This window comes from Mastigoproctus giganteus, chromosome 7 (genome assembly GCF_048544385.1).
Source record: "Mastigoproctus giganteus isolate SK-2022 chromosome 7, ASM4854438v1, whole genome shotgun sequence".
NCBI lineage: Eukaryota > Metazoa > Arthropoda > Arachnida > Uropygi > Thelyphonidae > Mastigoproctus > Mastigoproctus giganteus.
The window spans coordinates 157,930,872-157,943,230 of record NC_143581.1 but is presented as its reverse complement, the minus strand read 5'-3'; the positions used below and the strand labels follow the sequence as shown (position 1 = coordinate 157,943,230).

At 36.1% G+C, this 12,359-nt stretch overlaps 1 protein-coding gene across 1 annotated transcript in view; it reads left to right on the top strand.

Moving 5' to 3' along the window:
- The window catches only part of LOC150083280 (murinoglobulin-1-like), an 892,685-nt gene that overhangs the window by 752,336 nt on the left and 127,990 nt on the right, over positions 1 to 12,359 (top strand). The window lies entirely within an intron of this gene.

Here is a 12,359-nt window from a genome sequence, read left to right as displayed (position 1 = left end):
GCAAGAGACCAGAATGCTCTGCTACCATTAGGGCAAGAAGCAAGTTTTCTACTCTTAGCCTGTTCAAACTCTAGTTTGGACTGATTAATAACTGCTTTACAATTGTTGCAAGCTTTGGTGTAGGCAGAAAATGAAACTGAAGAATTAGAAACAAGCCAATTACGATATGCAGCATTCTTCTCTTGAACAGCCTTAGCACATTTATTGGAAAACTAAGGTTTAGATAAAGGACGAGATTTTAAAGTGGAGTGTGGGATAAAAGGATTCCATTCCTTTTATTCCATTACTGACACGATCTGAGCAAACGTTGACATCAGAAGTTTTGAAACAGTAATCCGACCAAGGAAAAGAAGAAAAGAAGTCTCGCAGGTCATCCCATTTTGCATTCTTATAATGCCAAACAACACGAGTTTGGGAATAGCCATGAGATAAAGGTTCCATTGGAGAAGAGACTTGTTGTTGTTGTGCTTGTTATTTTGATTTTTAAGAGCATTAGCAACTAAGGCCATATTGCTCGGGGAATATGCGGTGGTCATTCCCTGACTTTTTCCGCATCCTCCGTATTTGGTGGTGACAGGCTCGAACTCCGGTCTAATCAAGAAGCATGTGCTATGCACTGCTGCTCCTTCCCACCTGGCTACAGAGGCTCCGAGAAGAGACAATCACCAAGTTGTGATTTGAAGTGCCTAAAGGACCTTTCACTTCGACCGTGTACTTAGAAGGGTTGTTTGTGAGAAAAAGATCAAGCGTGTTGGCTGTATGATTAGGATTGTCCAGTATTCTTGTAGTAAATGAACAATCTGTGCAAGATCATTAGTAATTGCAAAAGTGTCAGCATCTCGACCAGCTGGGTCAGTGTGTCTAGAAAATGGAAGCCAGCTGGAGTTGTGAACATTAAAATCACCAAGGAAAATTACCTCATTGTTAGGAAAGTTGGACTGGAGAAAGTCAAGTTGCAAAGAGATGAAGTCAAAGAGCTCCTAGTGATTAGTGGAATTGGGCGAACTGTAGAGACAACAAATGAATTTGACACAATGAGGTAGAGAGATTTTAAGCCAGAGAGGAGATTCCAAATTGCCAAGTCTCTGACAGGGAATATCAGAACGGGCATATGCACAAGTACCACCTTTGAGACGAAAGGAATCATACATCGAATAATTAGGGCATCTGAGATGAGCAGTAGTTGAATCAACCAATAACTGAGATTCTGTCAGAAAAAGTACATGGGGTTTGGCAGACTGCAAATGGACATCGTTGAGATTAGAATTGAGACCACATATATTTGTGAAATGAATTAGGAAGTGCTTGGGAGGTTTAGATCTTTTCGCAGATAAGCTTGCTCTATTAGTTTGACAATTCATGGTGTATTCAATAGTAAGAAAAAGTGGGTGGGACATGCTATATGAAGTAATGAAATTTTTGGATATGGCATACATATGGTAAGCATATACCCAGATCCTTGACATAACGTGGCCTCGACAATGCTCCCCGCATACACACTACTCGGACTCCCTCCAGTTACTATCTGGCAGAGTAGAGGTAGCAAGATTATACACTAGCTGATCCGGAAGCCTCCTAGAGAGTTACCAATAGGTTCGGTCCAGTGTATTAACTAGCGGCCGGCCTGCGAACACCATTTTAGAGCTGTACCCTCAAAATGTAAGGAATATTGGATCTTGCCACGATGTTCATCATAACCTCAAAAGTCATCAATCATACTGCATGATGGAAGAGATAGGGAAAGGTTGACCAGAACTTAGCTCTAGACTAAACATGGGTTCCACCACTTCATGCCTCCAATAAGCAAAGTGGTGGTATTGCACCCGTTGATGAGAGTCATCTACCACCTAGTACTGCCTGGTAACATAGAGGGGGCGGCACTCCTCCATGTGGTGTGGGCGGCACACCTCGACCCCTGCTTACATTGGTTCACACCTGGGTGGTCACCCACCATGTACTTGTGCATGGAGGTTATACCCAGAATTACTAACAGTCCCACCATCGTGAAGGTGCAAGCAGAGTATTTGGCTGTCACAGACCATCCGGAGGGCGCCTCCATAGCCAGATGGGAAGGAGCAGCAGTGCATAGCACACGCTTCTTGATTAGACCGAGGTTCGTGCCAGTCACCACCAAATACAGAGGATGTGGAAAGGTCAGTGAATGACCACCGCATATTTCCGGAGCAATATGGCCTTAGTTGCTAATGCTCCTAAAAACCAAATAACAAACCAACATAACAGACCATCCAGACTTCGCCGAAATTGGGTCCACTTGACTTGAGTGTCACCCAAATATCAGTTCCATCAGCGTTTTAGACTCCCGGGTAGCAAGTACAGCTTGTCTGGCATATCTGAGAGAATGTCTGTGACAACCTCAAGGACCTAATTCATTCTTTCCCTTACATTCCCATTGGAGTGCTTTCAAAAACTTTGTGGTATTTTACAGTTGATGTTATCCATATATATTTTGGACTGCCTCCTTTATTTATACATGTTATTTTATACATGCAGAATTTTATTTATGTTTTTTATTTAAATTTAATTGAGAATGGAGATGCTTCCTAAATAAGAACTGAATAATACAATTCTGAAATTTTTTCAGAATTGCACAAATAACTTTGTAAAAGAATTAAAATTATTCATCCAAAGGGAAAATTAAATTTAGATGAAAATATTAAGGCATTGTTATTATTAGATAATGCACTTACACATCCTTTTTGTTGAAATTTAATCAAGAGGGCAATGGCAAGAGCAATGCCTTTTCCTATTTCCCAATACCACAGCCCTCATACAACCTATGGATCAAGGAGTCATACTCAGTTGTAAAAATTTGTATTAACCCACTAGTGGGCATGTAAATTTATCTTTAATCTACATGCATTTATTTGGAAAAAGTTATACCATTTGTAACATTAAAAATTGGCAAGAAATTATTCAAAATTGTTTGCTTCTTGACAATACCTTTATTTTAATTATTATGAATACAACTGTGAAAAATTTCTTTTATTATTATTAAAAAATGTATATTTTTAATTAAGTTTATTAAAATAATTACCCCAATGCACTTTATGGGTGTAGTCTGCCTGTGTTGCTTATTGCTGCCTATATTTGAATGTTAATCTTCACTGTTGCTATGTGGTGATGAACATGTTGCTGTTTTGAGTGGCTGAAAACATAAACCATTAATCTAAAAGCCCACAAGTTTCAATAATTGGGTGCTAGTCAGATGTTGGCACATGATTATCATTAAAATTTCATTTCTAGTGGAGTGCTGTTTTTTTGCACCAAAAAAGAAAAACAATTGCTTATAGGGAAAAAAAAATCTGAAACTAGTGTCAACAACCAGAAGACACTTCAATAAAATATGAAGCCAGTATGCTTCAGTAATTGGAACTGACAGATGGCACCAATCGGGCTTTAAAAAAGCATTTTTTTTTTTTTTTTTTAAATTGCAAAACTTCTTCAATAACAAAAACAATTACTGATGTAGACTGAAAATTAAACCAGTTATGAGGGAAAACTACACATTTCATTGGTTATTTTAATAAATAATTAATCTCTATATATTTTAATCAAAAACAATTAATAATGTAGATTGAAAATCAGACCAACAGTAAAGGAAAACTACAAATTTCATTAGTTAATTTAATAAATATTTTAATCTTTAAATTTAAGTTGTTTTGGAATCATCATCAATGATAATTGTAACAGTAAGCAGTACATATGAGGAGAAAAGGCAGTGACAAATATTGAAAATTATAATAAAAAGAGCTATTTAATATTGGGCTGCAAGTTGGAATGGCATAAAGTAGAGTACAATATTAAGTGTGGAAAAACTGTTAAAATAGTGATGATTCCAAAGGAAAGATGAAAATTAACAAAATTATTTGTACAATATTGGCAAAAAAAGGATATTAATTTGAGAGATGCAAAAATAGTTATATGAAGATGATGCTAGATATCATATGGTAATGGAAGAAGAAATAGCAACATTTCAAGATGGTGAAATCCATAGATGCAGCTGGAAGAAGGAAAAGAAGGAGAAAGAAAAAAAGCTGAATTACTTAAATTCATAAACAGCCTTTATACTCTTATTACATTTGCCAAATCTAATGAGAAGTTTGAAAAATATTTTTTCACTGCAAGAGATATGAAGAACAATATTGTGAAATGTCAATTCAGTAGGACCTTTATATTTGGACCTTTACTCAACAGAAAATTTCCAGTGTATTCAAAAAAGTTAATACAAAAGTCAAAAATACAATTAGGAGGGCCATCTACATCTGCTTAAATTTGTAAATATCATATTTAAGAACATTCCTTAAAGATTATTGCTTAAAAAAATTGCCTTATTCTTTTTTCTATTTGATTTGAACACTTTTTATTCAGTTTTAAATAAAAAAGAAAAAAAAAAAGGTAAACTGTAGCCATTATCAATCCACTGCAAGATGCAAACCTTAATGATTCATGTTCAGAGAAATGGACCATAATTTGCCACACTGGTCCAGTGCAGATTGACCGTGTTTAGCAGTCAGGGGCTTGAACCCCAGTCTACTCAAAGAGCATGTGCTACTACACTCCCACTCCTGACCACTCAGCTACAGGACACAGTTTAATAAAATTTTATTAACCATTTACAATTGGTTCAATTCATATTTGTGACCTAAAACCATCAAAATTAATATATATTTCTAGATTATGAATAAATTTTCTTTTCTTTAATGAACTGCAACTTGAAATTATTTACATATAATTATAATCTGTAACTCAGACTTTTCACTAATTCACTCTGCTCTTTCCCCTTATTAGTCCAATAACCAAGTTTCTACTGGATGTAAACAAAGTGTGTGTGCGTGCATGTAAATTAGGAGACACTGTAAATCAGAAAACCAAACTTGTTTATTCCATTTAGATAATTCACAATTATAATTTAAATTATATTAAATTCAGTATAGATTTACTACCAAAAAAAATTCAGGCATATTTGACCCACTTGGGATATATCATCCTGACGGGAAACATCTCCCAAGAATTTAATGCAGATTGGCTCCTAACCGAGGCCTTATGCCTCAATTAGGAACCGATGCTTGACATCTAACAGAGAAGAATGAGTGCATACCATACACGTGACCAACACATGCAAAACTCCCAGAAATTACCTGAGAACTGTGTTTTTTTGCTATTGACAGATTGCATTTAGGAACAATCTCTTTCTTTTGTAGGTGACACACATCTGTAGCAATACTGATATTATGTCACATACATTTATTACATTCATGATAATAAATTAGGAAACACAAGTAAAACACATATGGAAATGACATCACTTCCTAAAAGCTGCTAACTCAGTCACTAATGTTGTCTCATCAGTAGTCTCATCAGTAGAGTAAGCAGCGGGTAGTAATGTTATGCAAGAATAAAGGCTTCGAAGCCACTGAAGAAGCCTCTCGTGCCGAAAAGGAATGAGTTCAAAAACGTGGAGAATGAAAAAAATGCAGACTTTAATAAAATCTGCAGATTTTATTAAAGAATATTTTCACACAAGACCATTTCATTGCTTAAATTTTAAATAACTTTGATTCAAAACTGCAATGATAAAATAATCACTTCAATAAACAATAACTTCTTGCAGTAATTTTTGGTTAGGACATCATACTAGTCTATAAACGGATTTCGCTAACTACTGAATTGTAAAAATACCTATAAAAGTATTTCGAAGATGGCTAAAACTCTAGCTGAGGGAAATCGAGAGAAGTATGCAAGAATGGAAGCTTAAAGCCACCAAAGAAGCTTCCCATGTTGACAAAAGAATTGAGTTCAAAAACATAGAGGATGAAAAAAAATGCAGAGTTTAATAAAATCAGCTTCTCAAGATTTTTGATCAACGTCAATCTTCTACATCGATTCTCATCAAGAAGCTGTACCATTGACATCACGAAATTATATTCAAGGACTTCCTGAAGATTTCCATCCAGAAGATTTGAGTTGAAATTAATTACCTGAGGATTTTCAATTGATTCTTGAACCGGCTAGACGCAGTATGCTGCAACAACCAGCTTCGACTTTGAGGGACCTGCTAGAATGAAGGCTCATCGGTTTGCTATGGCTAGAGAAATCGATTTAGAAGCTATACTGATCACATGAAGAAGTACGAATGTTTCATTCAATAACAACGGAACAATCTCAGCTAAATGAAATCATTTTCCACTGATACTGGCTTGTGTTATTACCATCCATAAATCTCAGGAAGGTACTTTCAGTTCCATAGTTTATGAATAAGAGAAATATCACGAACAACAACTAGTTGATGTTGCATCATCTCAAGTTACAAATGTCAATGATCTTTATATTATTGCTGCAAATGGTGAAAAGAAATTTTATCACGGACTGAGAAATGCTACATCCACTCTGGCACTTCAAGCTGAAATGACCAGGTTATCAAATAATCTTCTATTTACCATGCAAGATACTTTATACGAGTTCCGAGAGTGCATAGCACGTGTTCCTTGAGTGGACCGGGGTTCAAGCCTGTGACTACTAAATACGATAAATATTTGTATTGACGATTTATTGTAAACTCTACTGACTTGGTTGTCATGCCGGAGTATAAACAGAAAACTTATTTTATTTATTCATCAGTAAATGACAAGATCTTTCCATTCTAATGTTAAATTGTCAAAGTTTACGTGCTCACGGTGACGATCTCACTGATGCAGTCACAACAATCCAATTTACTTCTACTTTCCGAAATGTGGCTAAATAACAAAGAAGTAAGCATACATAACTTTGATTGTGTCATTCAATTCAAACGAGAAGATCAACAAGCTGGTGGTGTAGCAGTTTATCATAAGAGAGAAAATCATACTTATGTTGTTACTTCTCATATGGAAGTGATTTATCGACAAACTGTTGGCAAATCCATGAGTGTTAGACCTGTTGGAGATATTTGTGCAGCTGAATGCCTTTTTCCTGATGGTCAAACGATATTGTCGGTAGTCATTTACATTTCACATAACCAAAAAGATCAAACACATCATTGAATTCAACCATTTCGTTTTACTTCCTTACAAGATTGATGGAGCTGCATTGCTACAACAATTTTCTTACAAGAAATGCGAACGAATACCAATGATACTTAGTGGAGATTTCAACATTAATTTTGCAGATACTCAATCCAAACCTTTGACTGATTTCTTAAAAAATAAATTTGGACTAATGTTAAATACTTCTAGATCTGTATCGACTACTAATCATGCAACTATAATTGATGCTGTGTTTCAAAGACATTTACACTCTTTACAATCTCAAGAGTGTATGTATCATTTTAGTACCACAAATCCATTGTAAGTAAATTACCTATTGAACATGTATTGCAACCTCAAATTCATGAAGCTGTCAGAAAAAAAACAAATGCTTTAAAATGAAAAATATACACTTTAGTCAAAGCTTAAATAAAACTGGCACTCACCTCATGATCCATTTTAGTTGCATAAATTATATAAAAAGGGGGGTATGAGAAGATCTCAGATTAAAAACTAAAATCATAAGTTAAAAATTAAAATTAAGCTCAGAGGAGAAAGAGGTGCATCGTGTCATCCTCTAGTTGTCAGTTTTAAAACGTAAAACTGTAAAGTTATGTTTAAACGAGAATAAGGATTGGCACTAAGGAAATAGTATACAAACAGTATACAGATATATATAAATAGTATACAGACAGCTCAATCCAAATATGTACTAGTTTTGTATATTGATTTTGAAGGTGCTTTTGACACTGTATGGCATCAAAGCATATTGTATTCCCTAAGAAAATTATATTGCCCTGAACATCTATATAATTTAATTAGAAGTTATTTAATAAATGGACAGGTAATTGTATGTTCACACTATCTTAGATATAGTAGGCAGGTTTCAAGAGGTTGTTTTCCCCAGGGCTCTGTCCCGGGGCCTCTTCTTTGGAACCTTGTCCTAAATTTATGGTTATGGAAGAAGTTTCATTTTTGCAAAAGGATCGCATATGCAGATGATCTGGTTATCTGTTTGCCAGGTAGGTCCAGATTGATGTTAGAAATAAATGCTAAGATTGCAATGGAGAGTTTAGAATCATGTTTACCCTCCAAAGAAAACTGTTATGATGGTTTTTAAAGGAAAATGGGATCCAGGTAGACCCCCAAGGGTCTTATTGGAGGGTAAACAAATTCCAATGGTGGAGGTGACTAAGCCCTTAGGAATAATTTTTGACAGTCAATTATCTTTTTTGCCACATTTGACATTTATGAGTGATAAGGTCAAAAAATTTCATCTGCAGTATTAAGAATAAGTAGATCAGAGGAAGGGGGCCTTAAAAAGGTTTTAATATTGTATTACAAAGCAGTTTTTCTGCCTATAATAGCATATGGTGTGAATGTGTGGTATAATAGTGTAGTTAATGTTAAATTTAAGCAAAAGCTTTTGTCTGTACAGAGGAAGATGATCTTAGCCTTCTTTATTTTCTGTAGAACAGTATCAACAAATGCTATACAGGTTTTGGCTGATACCTCTGGACTTGTATATTGCCTATAGAGCTTTTCTTATTATTTGAGGAAAGGCAGAACTTTAAAATTCATAGATATTACTAGTGATACATCTATGCGTATGCCACAGGCCAAAAAGATTATGAGCCTCTTAATTGAAAGGTGGCAGGATAGGTGGAACTTAAGTGACACTGGAGTTATAAGTAGATTATTTGTTCCTGAAGTCAAATGTGTGGAATCATAAAGTTACTAAGTGGTTTTTTTTCTGAAATGGAGACCTCTTTTTTTTTTTTTTCTTTTTTTTTTTTTAACTGGTCACAGACCTTTTAACAGTAAGCTGTTTAGTTTTGGATTAGTACCCAACCCATAGTGTTTTTGTAGTTGTTTGGAATCCTGAAACCACATTCTTTATGACTGTCCCTTATAATAAAACTATAAGGGAAGAATTAAAAAAGGAAATATCTAATTTTTATATGGGTAATGAATCTGAATATCTTATGGATTTTTGTACAGACAATGTTAGTAATACAGGCCCAATTCTTTGTGCCTGGGACAGGCACCAGGGTGCATCTGACCAGGTGGTGGCTGTTCCCTGGTCGCAGAGAGGCATGACTTTACACACACACATTACACATCATAGACACACACATACACTTACATTTCAGGCCGTAATATAGGATCCTGTGCCTACAGATTATATAGGTGGAGATAACTGCAAGGCTGAGTGCCACCCTAGTCATTATACACGTGAGAATACTTGGTACCATGCATGGGTTGAAGAAGATGGGGAGGGAGAGGATGCCTATCCATTCACTCCAAACATTTGTCCAGTTCCTTGAATTTATTTAAGCTATCAACTTCCACAATGAGATGGAAGTTTGTTCCAGCAATCAAATACCTGCAGGCTAAAGGCAAATTTCCACACATCTATTCTGCAACTGTCTTTCCTTACTTTGAATTTATGCCACTCAATTGCATAATCTGAGCAAAAGGAAGAATCCCATCAGCACTGAGCTTCCTCAAATCATTCAGTCTTACACACCTCAGTCAGATCACCTTGCTGGTGCCTAGTCTCCAGATGCTATAATTTTCAGAAGTTAAGCCTTTCTTGGTAAGAGCAACCTTTTGTTCCCCTCACCAGTCTCATTCCCTTTACTGTACTCTTTCCAGCAGCTCTACATCCTTCCTAAAATGGGCCTTCAGACCTGTATGCAGTACTCAGGTTTTGGCCTTACCCTTGCCTTATACAAAGGCATCTTTGACCAGTAACTCCATTTATTTTCTCTGGAGCAGAAATTAAACTAACAGGTCTGTAATTACTCTTGTCACCCTTTAATCCCCCTTTATGAATTGGGGATACATTTGCAAATCTCTAGTCCATGGAGACCTCTTCTGAATCCAAGGATGTTCTCATAATTATGACTAAGGATTTGATTACTTCGTTTACTGCCTCCCTTAATATAACTGGTTGAAGAAGTACTGCAGGATCATCTAGACAAGACCACAGTTATAGTTTAGACACAGCATTGGTTTGTTAAGGGGAAAGCTTGCCTGACCGATTTGGCAAGATCCTAAGATGTGGTCGCAAAAGCACTAGATGCAAAAAATAATTCTGATATCATATACTTGAATTTTAGGAAAGCTTTTGATACTGTTACACATGGACGACTACTGTACAAATTGTAGCAGTATGGCATTAAGGGCAAGTTGCTGCTATGGATAAAGGGATGGTTGAGTGGGAGAAGACAGAGAATGGTAATCAGTGGACACTGGGCTTCGTGCACTAATGTTATTAGTAGAGACCCCCAGGCTTTGTTGTTGGTCCCATTGTTGTTTTCTGTATTTATCAGTGATATTGATGAAGGTATATTAGGCTTAATGTCCAAGTTTGCAGATGATATGAAGGTTGGCAGGGTTGTTAATGATGATGAAAAGATGAGCAGATGGGCTGAGAAGTGGCAACTGAAGTCTAACATTGACAAATGCAAAGTACAACCACTCCCTGACTTATGTAAAGGTTGCATTCCATGGAACTCTACTGAACGCGAATTTTACATAAGCCGGAATTTCCTCAAGTGCTTATGCAGCACTTGCAACTATGCACACTGAATTTGATTGAAGCAAAAAAGAAATGTTCAATGAACATGTAAATAGAATTACTTATCAAATTTTTTTATCTCATACGCAGAAAAAATTACAAAAGTGTACAAAAAGAGAGAGGAGACAGGCATAATGTAAGCAAGTTTTACCTTCCAAGCATCATTGCCAGGATTAACTCTCCAGCTGATAAACATGCCGCTGGGAAGTTGAGGGCTGTGGAGATTTAGAAGAGGTTTTTTCCAGCACATCGCAAAATTCCTCTGCAGCTGCAGAATCGGCACTGGCGACTTCACCACATAATTTAATGTTTTGGAAACCAGTGCGATGCTTGAACCTATTAAACCACCCGTTAATTGCCATGAACTTGGCTTGGGGTTTGCCGTACTTATCCTTAATATCTTCATAAATACTTCTTGCTTTTTCTTGAATGGCCATTGAACTCAGGGGCACTTGCTTCTGAATCTGATTTTGCATCCGTATTATTAATAGCTTTTCCATCTTCGATATAGCAATGAAATGCTGTTTTGTGATAGCTATTTGATCTTAAATGTGTTTATCCTTTAACATGTTCTTTTATATGCACACTTTCCTTTAAAATAGTATTCACTGTTGAAGCAGCGAGACCTGATTCTGTGCAATAGAGACAAACTTTGTCCTGCTTCATTTTCATCCTCATTTCTAAATCAATTTCATTTCATTTCCTTGAACTGCCGGCATTTGCACTCTCTGTTGGTGCATTTTCCTTCACCATTATAATAAGTAAATAGGAATGAAGAGAAGATTCTGAAAATTTATTTATGTTTTTTATATAATTGAAGATTTCAGTGAAGGGAAACTCATTTCACCATAATAGCTTAATGTAAAAAACCACAAAATTCCAGTTATCGGTATTATCGCAAACACAATAAGATCGAGTTTACTACCCATTTATAATAGATTATGCTAACAAAAAAGCCCAATTATCAGAAAGTGCGTATTGTTTATTTGGTAGTTACCTCCAGAAATGTGTTTTAGAAAATATCACAAATTTGTTAAAAATTGATTCTTATAACGGAGTATATGATAACGATCTGAGTGTAGTGCAATTTCCATTATAAAAATGACCTTTTAGAAAGATAAATAGCTTAGTTATATAGCGAAAATTTCAACTTCCGAGCTCTTGGAATGAATTACCAAAAAAAAAAAAAAAAAACATTGTGTTATTGGGTTCACATTGCAATGTTTTCACAATATCTCCATTTATTTCTACGGGATGTAAAATACATTTCCACGAATTTTTTTTAACTTTGCACCAGCCGGCAAAAACGTAAAGTCGAGTATTACATAAGCCAGGAAGTGCCTATACTGCACATGGGTAGTAGTAACCCCAGAGTAACGCACCATTGTGTGGTACTACACTCAAGAGAAGTGGAGGATGAAAAAGACCTGTGGGTAATTGTGCAGTCAGATATGAAGTTTTCTGAGCAGTGCAGACAGGCTTCAAGAGTAGCTCATGGTGTCTTGTCAATGAGATACAGGAATTTTGCTAGCAGGGATAAGGAGGTAATCATCCCTGCGTATAATGCAATGGTCAGGCCACACCTTGAGCACTGCATATAGGTCTGGAGGCCTCATTTTCGGAAGGATGTAGAGCTGCTGGAACGAGTACAGAGAAGGCAGCGAAATTGGTGAGCAAAACAAAGGGTTTCGCTTACCAAGAAAGGCTTAAGTTCTGCAAATTGCAATGTCTTGAGACTAGGCACCTGCAAG